Raw genomic sequence first — 16,205 nt, 5'->3', positions numbered from 1 at the left:
TTTTTATATTTATGTCAGAAACAGTGCCAGCCCATTGCTACTCAGTTCAAGCTTTGAATGTTCTTGGAGCCAGCTGAAACTTCTCTCACATGTCTGTACAAAAACTTCATGTAAATACTTAAATGTAGTCAAATTGCCCCTCGGGTGATTACCCTCTTGTCCAGTTGGAGCATGTGAAAAAAGCAGCATCAAGCACAAAGCAACTCTTCAAAGAATGCGCACATTGTACTTGATCCTTATATTTTCATTTTTTGCATTGTCTTTTTAGTGTTGTTTTTCTGGATTTTTCTCTTTCCTTTTTATCGATATCAGACTTGATAGAGATATTTCCTTCAGAATTCAAAGTTGTTAAATATTGGCTGCAAAATCATCCGAAAAAAAATTATTCAAATGACTGCAACAGAACACAAAAATTGTAAAGGGAAAGGAAGGATATAAAACAGGCGATCCAAGTTTCGATTGCACCTTTGGGAATAGCAAAACATCTAACCACAAACTAAAATCTGTGCTATTTGGCAAGTCAATGGAAAATTAATGATGATTTTGCTTTTAAGATGTCCCAGTTGCAGTATTTAATGGCTTGAAAGAAGACATGCCAGAAGGTTCAGCTGTCTGCAGAGCTGGAATGACCATGGTCACAATTACACCACCAACTGTATCTACATATCTGTCTGGCAATAACTGAGGGAACCTGCAATATCTGTTGAAAGGACATCTGTAGCAAACCTACAGAGACAGCCAAGCTCTCTACCATCCTCAATCTTTATGCCTTTTCTTTATTTTCGACTGTCATCAGACAATCTGCACCATTAACCAGTGTGCTGCCTGCAAAGGTAACAAAGCCGAACTGTCAAATTTGACCACATTGCTTCACCTTCTGTGCACTGGAATTGCACAGTGCTCCCTCATTAATCACATCCTTTGGATGTGTGGAGCTGTGCTGTTGCAAATATTGGTGACTGGATGCCTAGGGACAAGTACCAACAGAAATCCTGGCAACAGTTCATCCAAACCTACAATGACTAAAATATAATATAATATTGGCTGCAAGATGTACTTCAAACATTAACACATCCTGTGTGTGGTAGTTTTGCACCCTATTCTGTTCTTGCATAAGAAATCAGACAAGGCAAAGTGATGGAACTTGCCCAAAATCTAGGGGAGACTTTGCTCCTCCTACTATAATTTTACTTCTCCAGAGACAAGAATAATCATCAAAGAGAATCATTTTTTCCAAGTCCTCTTCCAGCCCAACTCTGTTACCTCCTATTATGAGTCACTTTGGGGCACAAATAGAAGAATTGGTTTTGAAAGGATGCATTCACAGTGATGGACAGATGCCAGTCCAGTGACATAGCCAGGAGTTTAAATCTGTCAGATTTAGATGGGCATACATGTATCCTAATGTGACATAGGGAATGTGCATTTCACCCGTAATGTCATGTTATGTGTATTTGTGTTGAATGATTATCCATGTACCTACTTCACCCCTCCTTATGCATGTTCCTGGCCCATCCTAGAATACATCATGCCTTTCAATGCCTGATCATGTTTCATTTTGCTGGGATGCATTACTTTGATTTGGTGTGGGACATCCTCATGAGGCATCAGTCTCTCAAGGATTTTAGTTGTAAGTTGCAGATTGATTTGTGCTCTTTCGGCGTATGGGATTTCAGGATATGGAATGAGCTTGGCTGATGACTTTTCACAGGCTTGTACTAAACATATGACAGACAACAAGAGGCATTAACCCTGATTTGCCTTGTTTAGTTGTATCTTGGTAGATTTTTTAACTATCTATGTTACATTTCCATTCTGCTGAGTATTTTGTTTCCTGCATCATATATAACTTTTGTCAGCGAAAAAAATCATTTATATGGTAGATTTCTTGACTTCTGAAGTGTAATCACTGCTTAATGGCAGTCAATTATGAACAGCAAGCTTGAAAAAAGTAGCAAGATGATAATGTACAAATAATATAATGTTTTCAGCGACGTTGATTGAGAGATTCGTTAGGAGTTTGAGGAGATTTGGTGTGTCACCAAAGACTGTTAAACATTTCTATAGATGTATGGTGGAGAGCATTCTGACTGGTTGCATCATAGCCTGGTATGGAGCCTCCAATGCACAGGATCGCAAGAGGCTGCAGAGGGTTGTAGACTCAGCCAGTTCCATCACGGGCACAACCCTCCCACCATCGAGGACATCTTCAAGAGGTGGTGCCTCAAGAAGGCGGCATCCATCACTAAGGGCCCTCACCATTTGGGACGTGCCCTCTTATTATTGCCATCGGGGAGGAGGTACAGGAGCCCAAAGACCCACATTCAACATTCAGAAACAGCTTCTTCCCCTCCACCATCAGATTTCTGAATGGTCCATGAACCCAGGAACACTGCCTTGTCATTCCTTGTTTTTTTGCACTATTTATTTATTTTTGTAATTTTTATGTCTTTGCACTGTACTGCTGCTGCAAAACAACACATTTCACATCATATAAGTCAATGACAATGAATCTGATACTGGTTCTGAGATGTATTGGTTAAGAGACTGGATAGAACTCACCTACTCTTGTTAATATTATGCCATGAAGATTTTACATCTTGTTGAGAAAACAGTTGGGACCTGATTTCACCTGTTATCCAAAAGATGACACCTCCTAGTACTCTGCTGGAGTATGGTAATCAAGTATGCTCAGTTTCCACAAGTTTAAGAGATATTTAGATAGACACATGAACAGATAGGAAATTGAGAGATTTAGGCCATATTGGTATTGGTTTATTATTGTCACTTGTACCGAGGTACAGTGAAAAACTTGTCTTGCATACTGATCGTACAGGTCAATTCATTACACAGTGCAGTTATATTGGGTTAGTACAGAGTGCATTGATGTAGTACAGGTGAAAACAATAACAGTACAGAGTAAAGTGTCACAGCTACAGAGAAAGTGCAATGCAATAAGGTGCAAGGTCACAACAAGGTCGATTGTGAAGTCATAGTCCATCTCATTGTATAAGCAGAAGCTGCTCAATGCTTCTGCTTGATGTCCACCTCCAGCACTGCAATGTCTGTCAGAGATACAAGATTTTTGTCCTACCACTCATGGTTTGGCCTTCCCAGTTCAGCCTCACACAATCATGGCAGGAAACTGTACATGTAAATTTACATTACTCATGAAATTCTTGAACGTTGCATTGGTGGTTCAGTGGTAGGATTCTTGCCTGCCATGCGAGAGGCCCGGGTTTGATTCCTGGCCAATGCAGTTAAAATATTTTAGAGCAAGCACGGTAGTGTATCAGTAGCGTATTCTTTACAGTGCCAACGATCCAGGTTCAATTCCGGCAACTGTCTTTAAGGAATTTGTATGTTCTTCCCGTGACTGTGTGGGTTTCCTCTGGGTGCTCTGGTTTCCTCCCACATTCCAAAGATGTATGGGTTAGGAAGTTGTAGGCATGCTATGTTGACACCGGAAGCACGGCGACACTTGTGGTCTAGGGGTATGATTCTCGCTTGGGGTGCGAGAGGTCCTGGGTTCAGATCCCGGACGAGCCCCCAATTTCGTCACGAACCAGCAACAAAGTGAACTCCACCGGATTACTTCCAACTTCCATACATGGATTTCAGTGGCAGACACAGTTATTGTTTCTCATCCATCGATAGAGAAAACTACTCTACGCAAAAGAGATGCATTTCACTGTGTGTTTCGATGTACATGTGACTGATAAAGATATCAATCTTATAAATTGCATATATTTGCTATTCATAATTGTGCTTTAATGCCCAGGATTCCCAATGCACACATGAACAATTCCTTTTGTGATCTTCATGAGAAAAGCTCTCTCCACATTGAAATTCTGTGGATCCAATGCATTTTAAATCAATTATCTTTGTGTTATTCAACTCCTGGACCTGTCTTGTGTTTGTAAACTTCTAATATTGCAAGAGTAGTCTCTGTAAATGATTTTTAAACAAATCTGTAACTAGTTCAGGAAACTTAATACATTTTAGAGTTAAGAAAAACTAATATGCACTTCATTTACCATATAATAAAACAATCTACGTTGCATTGAATATTGAAGAAAAATGATGCTGGAGGAGCTCAGCAGGCCAGGCAGATCTGTGGAGAAAAGCAGGCGGTCAACTTTTCAGGTCAGGACCCTTCTTCAGGACTGAAGACAGGAAAAGGGGAAGCCCAATATATAGGAGGGAAAAGCAGAGCAGTGATAGGTGGACAAAAGAGGGGAGGCGGGGTGGGCACAAGGTGGTGATAGGTAAATGCAGGTAAGAGATAGTGATGGGCAGGTGCGGGGGAGGAGGGGAGAGCAGATCCACTGGGGGATGGGTCAAAGGTAAGGAGAAAATAAAAGGGGCAGGGGAGTGTTTAGAAGGGGTAAGGTTGGAGTGGGTGAGGGGAGCAGAAAAGTCAAGGTGGCTGATGTCATGCCAACAGTTGGCTATGAATAGGTCCAGGGAAGGTAACAGGCCCGGTGGGGGAGTCCAGGTGGAAGAAGAGGGCTGGAGGCGGGAGAATGGGTCATTAGAAGGGGGAGAGGACTTCATACTGAAGAAGAAGGCACGGAGATGGAGGCGTGGGAAAAAGAGCTCGGCATCATGCCGGGCTCAGAATTCATTGAGGTGGGGGCATAGAGGTACGAAGGTGAGGCCTTTGCTGAGAACAGACCGCTCAGCCTCAGAGAGCGGGAGGTCAGTGGGGATGGTAAAGACCCAGCAGGGGTTAAGAGTTGAGGCTAGAAGAGGAAGGGTGGGGGGGGGGGGTTTATTTCTCTCTCCTTACCTTTGACCCATCCCCCAGTGGATCTGCTCTCCCCTCCTCCCCCGCACCTGCCTATCACTATCTCTTACCTGCATCTACCTATCACCACCTTGTGCCCACCCCACCTCCCCTCTTTTGTCCACCTATCACTGCTCCGCTCTTCCCTCCTATATATTGGGCTTCCCCTTTTCCTATCTTCAGTCCTGAAGAAGGGTCCTGACCCGAAACGTTGACGGCCTGCTTTTCTCCACGGATGCTGCCTGGCCTGCTGAGTTCCTCCAGCATCATTGTGTTTTTCATCTGGATATTCCAGGGTCTGCACTGTTTGCATTGCTTCTCTTGCATTGCATGTTACTGGCCTGGATTTTGCTGGTGTGGATCATTTCCACCCCCTCCCTTCAATCCCCATTGACTCCCACAATCATGTTCTCTTCTTATCTAATCTGCATTGGGAATGCATATCTCATTGACCCAAGGTGTCCTGGAATCAAGTGACAAGTCTCTGAGTTGTGATGGTAACTGCTTACATTTAGGTTCAAAATATGTACTTGACTGGCACATCACTGCTTTTAGAGGTGAATGATAATGTAGTATGAAGAACACAGGTGCATACTTTTTAAAACGTAATATTGTGGCAAATGAATGAAGTTGTATTTTAATTTATTTAATTGAAATGCAGCACAAAATAAAACAAGTAAAGCAAAATGTTCTATGGATTTGTTGCTTGTTAAACATTCCGGGTCCCAGCATATTGCCAATGGAGAACCATTCCCTACTCACTCAGGAATTTGCCAGTGATTAGCAGTTAAGGGTTCACATGACCATCTGGCAGATGGTTTGGTAGTCAGGGAGATAACTTCCTGAAAAGAAGCACTGGAGTGTGGCGATTAAGGAGAGTCTGTCCCTTCATCTAAAATGGGGCCAATCCCAACAAGGGATATTTCCTGTCAAATGTCTTGCAATTTCAACACACATCCAAAGTCCACCTGAACTATACAGATGGCAGACCAATTAAATAAAAGTTCACAACAAATATAGATCAACCAGAAAATTAGGGTATCAATTGATACCAAGTCTGACTGAAGCCTGTTTAGAATTATTCTGCTTAGATACTGAGAAACAACACAGTTAGCACTGATATCATTACCAAATTTATTGTAGCAGGCTGTAGTTATTATCTTTAGATAAAAGAACAATAAAAAATCTGCAATACATTAAATGCTCAGCAGAATATCAAGTCCCATTTGCTTATTTATGAGAAACTTGGCACCCCATAAATACAAAAGGGTTAATGTGTTATAGATTGGTTCCTGGTTTCTGGGATTGTTTATCCAATGATCTTTGTTTAAACTAGAGAGCAGTTTGCTAACACAGTATGTTTCACCCCAGAGTAGAGCAGGTGGGTGTAGTGCGATCAAAGGAAGAGAGATTTGACTCAAGTTCCAATGCAACATAAGCTCCTGTGTACTCTCTCATTCAGAACTAGACTCAGAGACAAGCAAAGAACCTAACACATAGGAGGCATTACAAAGCTGGCATAAAAAGAGAGGCAAAATTAATCATTCAACCCAATAACAAAATTGAAATGAATAGCAAGGAATTGCAATGATGCAGAACCGATTCAGTACTTGAGTCTGAGACTGACAACTGTTTGTTAGGTAAGGACGACATGTGGTTGAAAGATGGGTAAATGGAGCTGAGTTACACATCAGCCGTGATCTGATGGAATGGCAGAACTGTCTCAAAGGCCTGTGTTGCCTCCTCCTGTTCCTGTGAACAGGAAAAATCTGAAGAAATTAGTCATGATCCTTATGTTATGAAGTGCAGTGTATAAGCTATATGGTTTTGTTTAACAGAGATCTATTTCAGATGCTCTACAACGTGTGATAGGCATAACAGTGACTGCTATTTACTTTCATATTGTACTTAGTGCAAAGCAACCAGTTTACTTCAGAAGCTCGTAGTCAAGGAATACTGACTTCTGACCCCCATGGTGCTGTCTCAGGAATACTTTATGGCAGCAACCTGCCTTATCTAAAGGACTATTTAAAACCAGCTGGGCATATCTGTAGCTTTTATCTTCTATTGACAGCATATCTGAACTTTGACCCAGGACTTCCTCTTCCCCATCTCTTGTAAGGCATGGTTCACTTGTAGCTATCCAACTGCCAGAAACATAGCTATGGCTCATGAAAAGATGTGGGAGAAAATCCTTTAGAAGCAGCCACCATTGATTTGTAAATCCCAATCCACTTTTCTGTGAGGTGACGGTGTCATTGTAGAACTGTACCGGCACTGCTGTGAGTTTTGTATATGTGTTGAAAATTTAAGTAAATCGGTCTTCATAGAAACCAAAAAACTATAATTGTAAGACTGTGTACTCTTTCCCGGCTACACAACAGAAAGAACTCTACTCATTCTGCTTCAGACCATAGCTTCCTCTTGTAAAAGTGAATAATCAAGTGTGAGGTTTCCTGCATAGAATATTGCCAGTTGCAATTCTGAACAAGAACCACTGTGTCCTGTCCTTGGTTGCAGTAAGAGGTAAATCACTCCATTATTTTTTTTCTGTGAATCTTCTTATTGAACTATTCATCTTGCTCCTTAAATAATGCTCCTTAAAAGCCCCACTGTTGTTTTTCAAGTAACATCAGCAAATGGAGCAAACTTTGGTCCACTCTAACTTTTCTGTGAAATCGATTCACTTCATTTGGAGCCTGGGCTCCTCTAAAGATTTATGTTCGGGTAGATCAATTTCAATCTAGCGCAGACTGAGTTATGAAAGTCACTAATGTTGTACTTTGCTGGCACATCACGGGAGTGAAACTTAACCCTTTCAGGGAATGAATGATCTCTGCAGCTTGTAGGACTCAGGTGCCGATTTTTCCATGGCTAAAAGGGAGTTCTGTCAAATAAAATGCAAAAATTACAAATTTTAAACAAAGGGAAACATTATTCACAAGGGACATAATGAGACTACAGAAGGATAGAGAGAGGTTCAGTTAGTGAACAAAATTCAAGTCTGAAATTCTCCATTTTGGCAGGCAAAATAAATGTGCATATTGTGTAAAAGGTGAGTTTGCAGATTGTCAGGTGCAGCAAGTAATTAGAAAAACTAACAGGATGTTATCATTTATTGCTGAGGAAACAATAGAAATGTAGGGAGGTCATTCTTCAGTTAATTAGGGCACTGGTGAAATCATGTCTGAAGTACTGTGTACAGTATTGAACTCCTTATTTACAGAAGGATGTTAATGCATTGAAAACAGTTCAGAGAAGGTTAACGAAGCTAATCCGGGAAAGGATGGGTTGTCTTATGAGGACAGGCTGATCATGAATTCGTTGGAGTTGGGACTTGACCGAAACGTATAAGAACTGAGGGGCGTTGACGGGGTGTTTTCTGTCATGGGAGAACCTTGAATCTGACTGTTTAAAGCAGAGGTGAGGCTTTTTTTTTTCTGTGAGTTCTTTTGGGAACTTTCTTCTGCAAGAGCAGGTGGAAGCAGAGTATTTGAATAGTTTTAAGGAAGAGGTGAATAGGTTCTTGTTAAGCAAGGGGTTGGAAGGTTATCAGGGAATGCAGAGTTGAGGTAACAATCAGATCAACCACGATCTTATTAAGTGATGTGTCAGACCTGAAGGGACCATGTGGTCTACCCCTACTCCCAATTTGTATGTTCATATCAAAAAACAGAGTATTTTTTAAAAGTTAAGAAAATGGAAGATGTTGGTGTTCTGAGGGATCTGGATGTTCTTGTACAGAAATCACTGAAAGTTAATGGGAGGTACAGCAAGCAATTAGAAAGGGGAAGGGTATTTTAGCCTTTGTTGCAAGAAAATTTGAGTTCAAGAGTAGAAATGTCTTGCTGAAATTTAGGAATTCAGCGAGACTGGATCTGGAATCTTGCCTAAAAGCTGGATTCCCTACCTAAGGAAGAATATACTTGTAATAGAGAGATTGTAATGAAGCTTTACATTTTGCATTCCTGGGATTGGGGGATTGCCCTATAAGGAGAGAGAGTAAGTAGGTTGAGTGAGCTAGGGCTTTTCTCTTTGGAGAGAAGGAGGATGAGAGGTGACTGGATAGAGGTGTACAAGATGATAAGAGGCATAGATCAAGTGGGCAGTCAGAGCCTTTTTCCTAGGGCGACAATGGCTAACACGAGAGGACATAATTTTAAGGTGATTGAGGAAGGTATAAGGGGGATGTCAGGGGTAAGTTTTTTACACGGCGAGTGGTGGGTGCGTGGAACGCACTGCCTGCAGGGGTTGTGGGGGCAGATACATTAGGGACATTTAAGAGACTCTTAGATAGACACATGAATGATAGAAAAATAGGGGGCTATGTAGGAGGGAAGGGTTAGATAGATCTTAGAGCAGGATAAAATGTTGGCACAACATTGTGGGCCGAAGGGCCTATGCTGTGCTGTGGTGTTCTATGTTCTAAGTAGATTGGCTCTATAATCTAGAGCTTAGATGAGTGAGAGGTGATCTCACTAAAACATAAAGAATTCTAATGAGCTTGACAGACTTTACACAGAGATAATGATATTCCTGGCTGGGGTGCCTAGAACCAGGGGACACAGTCTCAGAATGAAGGATCAGCTTACTTACTCATAACAGCACAGAAAGAGGCCATTCAGCAGGTACATGCTGGCTACCAGCGGAGCACTCCCCTCGGTTCCGTTTAATGTGGATAAATGTGAGGTTACCCACTTTGATGACAAAACAAGAAGGCAGAATACTGATGGGTTGGGAAAGTACTGTAAGTATGCAGGTGCTGGAGGTGGTTAAGAAAGCAAATGGTATGTTGCCCTTCATGATGAAAAGATTCAAGTACAGGGCCAGAGATGTCCTGCTGTGATTGTACATGCCCTTAGTGAGATCACACCCTTAATATCGGAGGAAACATGATCTTACTGTGGAGGGAGCGCAGTGAAGGCTGATCAGACTGCTCCACAGGATGGCTGGACTGACCACTGAGAAGAGATTGGGTTGATTGGGTTTTTATATGCAGGAGTTCAGAAGAATGAGAGAGGACCTTATAGAAGCCTACAAGATTCTGACAGGACGGGAGAAATCAAATGCAGGAAGGACATTCCCGATGTCTGGAAAATCCAGGAGCAGGGATCACAGTTCCACATCTCGGCGTTGAGCCCTCTCCTCAGCTCACCCAACACCAGCCCTTGCAGGTAGTCGCTCCACACCAATCTGTGGAGCAATTCATTACTGGATTTACACCATGTCCCTGGCACAGCAGTGCTGTAGTATTGCATCTTTGTCTATATCATGCTATGATAATCCCTTTTAGCACTGATTCCATTTGTGCTCCCATTCCTGGGAATGTATCCTGACTGCTAAGTGAGGTACCAGTGTACATCTGTAACAAGTAGGTTCGTGAGGATGAGGTCAGTTTGGTTTCACATATACCAATTCTCTCACCATTTGCTACAAGCCCAGTTTGGCATCTATGTCCTTCAGGAATAAGCTAAACTGGTCCATGGTAAGGTTGGTCATTAAAGCAGTCAAATTAGAATCAATACTAATCACAGGTGGTCATTAACGTCCACATCCAGTGTACATTCTGTGCCTCTGCTCCCCTCAACACTTCTTCCAAGTAATGTTCAACAAGGATTTATCAGCTGAGGTAGGTGGTAATTCATAACAGGTTTTCTTGCCGATGTTTTCCTGTTCTTCTGATTTCCTGCAAACAATAGAGCAGAAACTATGCAAATACTGAAGCAATAAAAACAGAAAATGCTGGCAACACTCAGTAGGTCAGGCAGCATCTGCAGAAAGAAAAGCAGAAGACACTTTGACCTGATACATTAACTCTGCTTTGTCTCAGATTTCAAGCATCTGCAGCTTTTTAATTTTCATTTACTGAAATGCAGTTTTATCAAGGTTTGCCTTTTATACTCGGTATTAATAAAACATATTCTCAAAATGGAGTATACAGACACCAAAACTTAGTAAATACTTAGACCACAGTACATTGTCAATTTCATGGTTTCTAATCTGTATTTGAGGTTTCTTCTGTCAGCTCTACCATAGATCCAGCAATGGTCCAAGTGACCTCTTTCTGTGCTGCATCGTTCTATGATTGCATCAAAATTCTATAATTTGTATCCTAATATCACAAATGTTTTGTTTCAAAGCGTAGTTACAAACATGTATGGATAGAAACTGAACCATCTTCTGCCTATTTTGTGGGTTTAAACTAGATAGACCAGGGTCTCACTTGGTAGATCAACATCCGCCTCCCCCACCCCCCAAGAGGACCTGATAAGTGGGGAGGGGTGATTCATTTCTGAGATCATTGTACTTTACATGATTTGAGTTAGACAGCGAAAACATAGTTTCAAATTTGCCTTCAGCTGGGTGTACTCCTGTGTGAAGTTCGTTGTTTCTGCAATAATGGTGACCATTGCTTTCAATTCATCCTATTACAGTGGGGAACATCCATCTTGGATAGAGGTTGTTTCTTTGTCACTGGCCTGAAATACATTAAGTCAGGTACTTCTTGATCACTAAGACCAAAAGTTAATGTAAGCAGAGCAAAGTACCATGGAATATACAGATTTAATGACTCTGATTGCTGAATCATCAAAGACAGGGAGACTGTAGGAAAATGGTAATACCTTCTCATTAGCATTCTATCTCATGAAGTGTGAGAACAGATTTCAAAAGATATAAACGGAATTTGAAAGTTTCCCATGACATTAAATCACAGGTCTTGTTACTTAGATTTACTTCTGTCTAGAGATTGAAATGTGGATGGGAAATTCACATCATCTATCTATATCTCATCAAGAAACTTTGCAAGACAGCTTCATCCAAAGGTCTTGCAAATTACCAAGCTATATAAGAAATATATTTAAAGTGCATTTTAATCCCTTGTGTACTGGTTCTAATTTGGCTATTTTAAGCACGGTACTTTTAATTTATGTCATGTCTTACTGTCTCTGTACAATTTCAGGGGCTTTTGCACGATTTATATATTCCTTGGTAACTTACTGTAATTTTTATGTCTTTGCACTGTACTGCTGCCGCAAAACAACACATTTCACAACATGTCAGTGATAATAAGTCTGATTCTGAAGGAGGGAGGGGAAAAGGAGGGAAGCGAAGGAAAATGGTGAGTGAAGGAAAGAGAGACATGGAAAAGGATGGTGCTATGAAGGAATCTGGATGGGGAGAGAAGGTTGGAGGAGGTTGGCTCTACCTTTCCCTCAGTGGAAGGTCCAGGGCAGGAGATATGCTCAATCAGGATGCTAGGGTACTGTCACCAGTACAGTTATCAATGAGTGGGAAGGGTATGGCTTGGCATAGACATGTGATCTCCAACCACTTATGTAACGCACGGGAGGAAAAATAGAGGAACGAGTTAGAATTATTGAATCACAATGTCACAACACAAATGGAGGCCGTTTGGCCAATTATATCTATGCCAGTTAGTAAAGAGCTATCCAACCTAATCACAGCTTCCAGTACCAGGTCTATAGTTCCGCAGGCCACAGGTCTTCAAGTGCACACATGCAAGTACTTTTTAATCGTGATGAGAGCTTTAGCCTATCACCTTTTCAGACTATTGCCACCCTCTGAGTAAAATAAAATCATCATCACTCTAATTTAAACCTATGCCTGCTGGTTTTGATCCCTCAGTTTAAGGAAGGAGCCTTGAGGGTCAGAAAGTTAGAAGAATGTGTCTTTAACTAGAGGGCTACTTTGCCAACCCAGGGAAACAGGTACCGGAGTGGGTTTGGAGGTCCCCTGGAGAACGGGAGGTGGGTGTTTCCTGGTGGGTGCAGTGGATGTTGTTGGGCCGAGGTGGCCAGGGAGAGGAGGTGGCAGTTGAAGGTATGGGGTAGATGGTTGAGAGGATCCCATGAGGGTGGTGAGAGAAACAGACAGGCAATGTGTGGAGTGGGGTTTTAATGGAGAAAACATTCTTCCTCTTCCCGGTGCACAAGCAGTGGGTGAAGGCACATTGCCTTTTGGATTCCATCCATCTTCTAGTTTTCTCAAGGCCTGTGATGCTTATACACCTGGAGGAAGGACTCAGTGCTGAAGATGAACATGCTGTCTTTGGCTAATGAGACTGAGAGATAGAATTCAACAGAATTGTTCTGGACCAATCTCTTTCCTCAGCTTTAAGGGTTTAATACAAACTGCTGGAGGAACTCAATAGGTCAGGCAGCACCTGTGGAGGGAAATGGACAGTCGACGTTTTGGGTCAAGACCTTTCACCAGAAACACTGACGGTCCATTTCCCTCCACAGATGCTGCTTGACCTACTGAGTTCCTCCAGCTGTTTGTTTTTTGCTCTGGATTCCAGGATCTGCAGTATCTTGTGTCCTTAAGGGTTTCATATTTGATTATAGATTTGTCACCCGCTGTCACAACATCTTCTTCCCATTGTGATTAACAGAAAGAATACTGCACGGTGGGTGGATAGTTTTGTCCCGTTATTTGGGCTCAGTGATAAATCTGAAAGTAGAATTGCAGATTGATCACAAAACTCCTGCTTGGCACAGTATGGCCATGCATCACACCCTTCTTCCAACTAGTTGAATTCAGATACTTAGGGTATCTAATTAACTTTAAATCTGGGTAAACATTGACATTGATTGTTTTCTGAAACTGTTGATATATTGTTTAACTGCTCAGTACTGAAAAAGTTACTCATTCTTGGGGTACCTGGCAAACACTAAAGTGCTTCTAATTTCACACTCTTTGACCTTATTATTCCTTAAGAAGAAAAAATATTCCTCCTCTAGTGTCTGTCCATTAATTTCAACATAGCAGCAAAGTTAATTTGCCTAGCTGTACCCATTTAACTCACAGTAAAATATGTGGCAACCAGTTTTCATTCAATAACCTCTGAATCAGAGGGACGTGGGTTCAATATCTACTCCCGAGGCTGGGGCACGGTGATTTAGGTGATCACTCCAGTGCAGTACTGAGGAAGTGCGATGTTGTCAGAGGTGCCATCTTTCAGATAAAATGTTGAACCTAGACCCTGTCTGCCTTTTCAGGATGTGAAAATGCCTGGGCATTATATCGAAGAAAAGCATAGGAGTTTATCTTCAGTGTGTTGTCTAATACTTATTATTCAATCAGATTTGATCTTGTCATTACCACATTGATCTCTGCGGGCCCACTGTGCACAAATTGGCTGCTGAGTTTCTGACATTACAACTTTGATTACAGTGGTCACACAGTACTCAAGAATTGATAGCCCACAAGCTCAGGGAAGAAGTCAATGCAAACACTAATGACTTAGCATAATCTAAATGTGGCTGCACAGAAATTGGCTAATTCATGCTGAGTTAGTTTGAACCCTATTCTAAGTAAATAGCCATTTTTCAGAAAATCAAATTTTTCAGGAGACTGTTAACTTAATAAAGCATAAATATACATTATTTTCAGAAAGATTTGTGTTCTTAATCAGTATCTTAAGAACTTAGTATTTAAAACAACATTTGTCATTTATATATTTTTCTGATTCATACATTTTCCAGCTGGGAACTATTTTTGTCAAATATTTCTTGTCTCCTAAATCTCCAGCGCTACCTAAAACTTTCTTAGGATACAACTCACTGCACTGAGGACAATCATGTGTTACTGCAGATATTTATTAGCCAATAAATTAATCTTCAGCTTTTAATCTTTTAAATCCTGATAATGAATGTCTGAGAGTATCTTTCCAAAGTTAATGAGTCCCAGTCCCAGTCAAACTGAGTTCTGTTAATAATTTATTCACAAAGGGAGAGTCTGTACCAGATGTTCCTGTATAGTAAATCAGTGTTCACACTGACTTGCTTTAGTCATTTTTAACCTTATCGGTTGACACCAGCGGAACAGCCAAGGTTATTTATCCTCATTCAAGAGCTTCAGGTTACAAAGAAAGAATATAGTAAAAAGAAGAAAAAAGCAAAGACTTCCTTCATTAAATTGAAGCTCCTGAATTTATATTTAAGACAAATTAACTTCTGATTTAATGCTACTCTAATGCATCAGTGTGTAATTACTCTGTTTAAATTAGTTCCACTGTGAAATGCAAGGTTTCCTTCCAAGAAACTGACTTCAATGGTAAAATATGGTTTTATTTCAGTTTGTACAATTAATTAATAAAACAGCTTTGATGTTCTCATTCATTCTGAATGGCTTTTAATCCTGAATTATGTTGATGTAATCTAGGGTTGGGATTCAACTGCACAGGGAGGTTGTGAAGTACTCTGTTTCTGCCATTGAATAATTCTCCATCAACTCAAACATGAATGGCCTGGCACATACTCTTACACATTAAATGGTATTGTGCGTAAACATTTCTTGAGTATTTTGTATCAGTCTATACCTTAATGGTGAGGAGAAGTGAAAAGTGGGAGGGATAGTCTGCAGACTTACCTAGGTGCCTTATTTGCATCCCATACCCAGAGATACCTGAGGGTTGAAGCTGAGACCTCAAACTTAATTTCTCAAAAAAAGCAAGGTAATGCTTAACCAATATAGAGTAGGAATTCCAAGCCAGGGTTAGAACTGAAAACATGTTTGCCTGCAGTGAATTGATTGACACCAGGGCAACACATTTACATCTATCTTGAGGTTTCGGAGGACAAGGGAAATCATTGAGTCATAGAGTCATATAGCACTGTAATGGGTCCTTTGGCCTATTATGTCCATGGTGACCATCAGGTGCCTATCCATTTACCAGCACTTGGTCCATAGCTTACAATGACCTGGTGATTCATGTGCTCATCCAGATGCTTTTAAAGTGTTGTGAGAGTACCTGTCTCCAACACCCTCTCAGGCAGTGTGTTCTGGATTACAACCAGCTTCTGGGAGAGAAAAAAAATCTTCCTTAGATCCCCACTACATGTCTTACTCCTCAGTTTAAACCTATGCTCTCTGATCTTAGAAGTCTCTGTCATGGGGAAAAGTCGCTGACTATCTCCTCTGTCTTATGCCTCTCATAATTTAGCATCCTTCCATCAGGTCCCACCACTCTCCCCTTTCTCCAAGGGAAACAAGCCCTGCCTATCCAGTCTCTCCAACATCCTGATGACTCTCCTCCGCACCCTCTCCACTGCAATCACATCCTTCCTATAGTGTGATGACCACAAATGCACGCAATATTTTAGCTGATGCCTAACCAATGTTTTATAAAGTTATACCGAGATCTCCCTGGTCTTGTACTCTATGCCTCAGCTAATAATGGCAAACATTCCTTTGCCTTCCTTCCCTCCCCTATCTACATATGCTGCCAGCTTCAGAGATCTTTGGACTTATACACCAAGGTCCCTTCCTTCCTCAATACTCCCTAGGACCCTACCATACATGGCATATGTCCTATCCTTATTGAACCCCCCCCTCCCCAAAAATGCATCACTTCACATATCAGAATTAAATTGCATCTGCCATTGCCCTACCT

General features: G+C 41.3%; 1 non-coding gene across 1 annotated transcript; it reads left to right on the top strand.

Annotated features, from left to right (window-relative positions):
* Nucleotides 1-3,188: 3,188 nt before the first annotated feature.
* On the top strand, nt 3,189-3,259 carry trnag-gcc (transfer RNA glycine (anticodon GCC)). The gene has a single exon. It is a non-coding gene; the product is annotated as a tRNA-Gly (tRNA).
* Nucleotides 3,260-16,205: the final 12,946 nt, after the last annotated feature.

This window comes from Pristis pectinata, chromosome 5 (genome assembly GCF_009764475.1).
Source record: "Pristis pectinata isolate sPriPec2 chromosome 5, sPriPec2.1.pri, whole genome shotgun sequence".
NCBI lineage: Eukaryota > Metazoa > Chordata > Chondrichthyes > Rhinopristiformes > Pristidae > Pristis > Pristis pectinata.
Note: the sequence above shows the minus strand (reverse complement) of the source record. Positions and strands in the feature narration are given on the sequence as shown.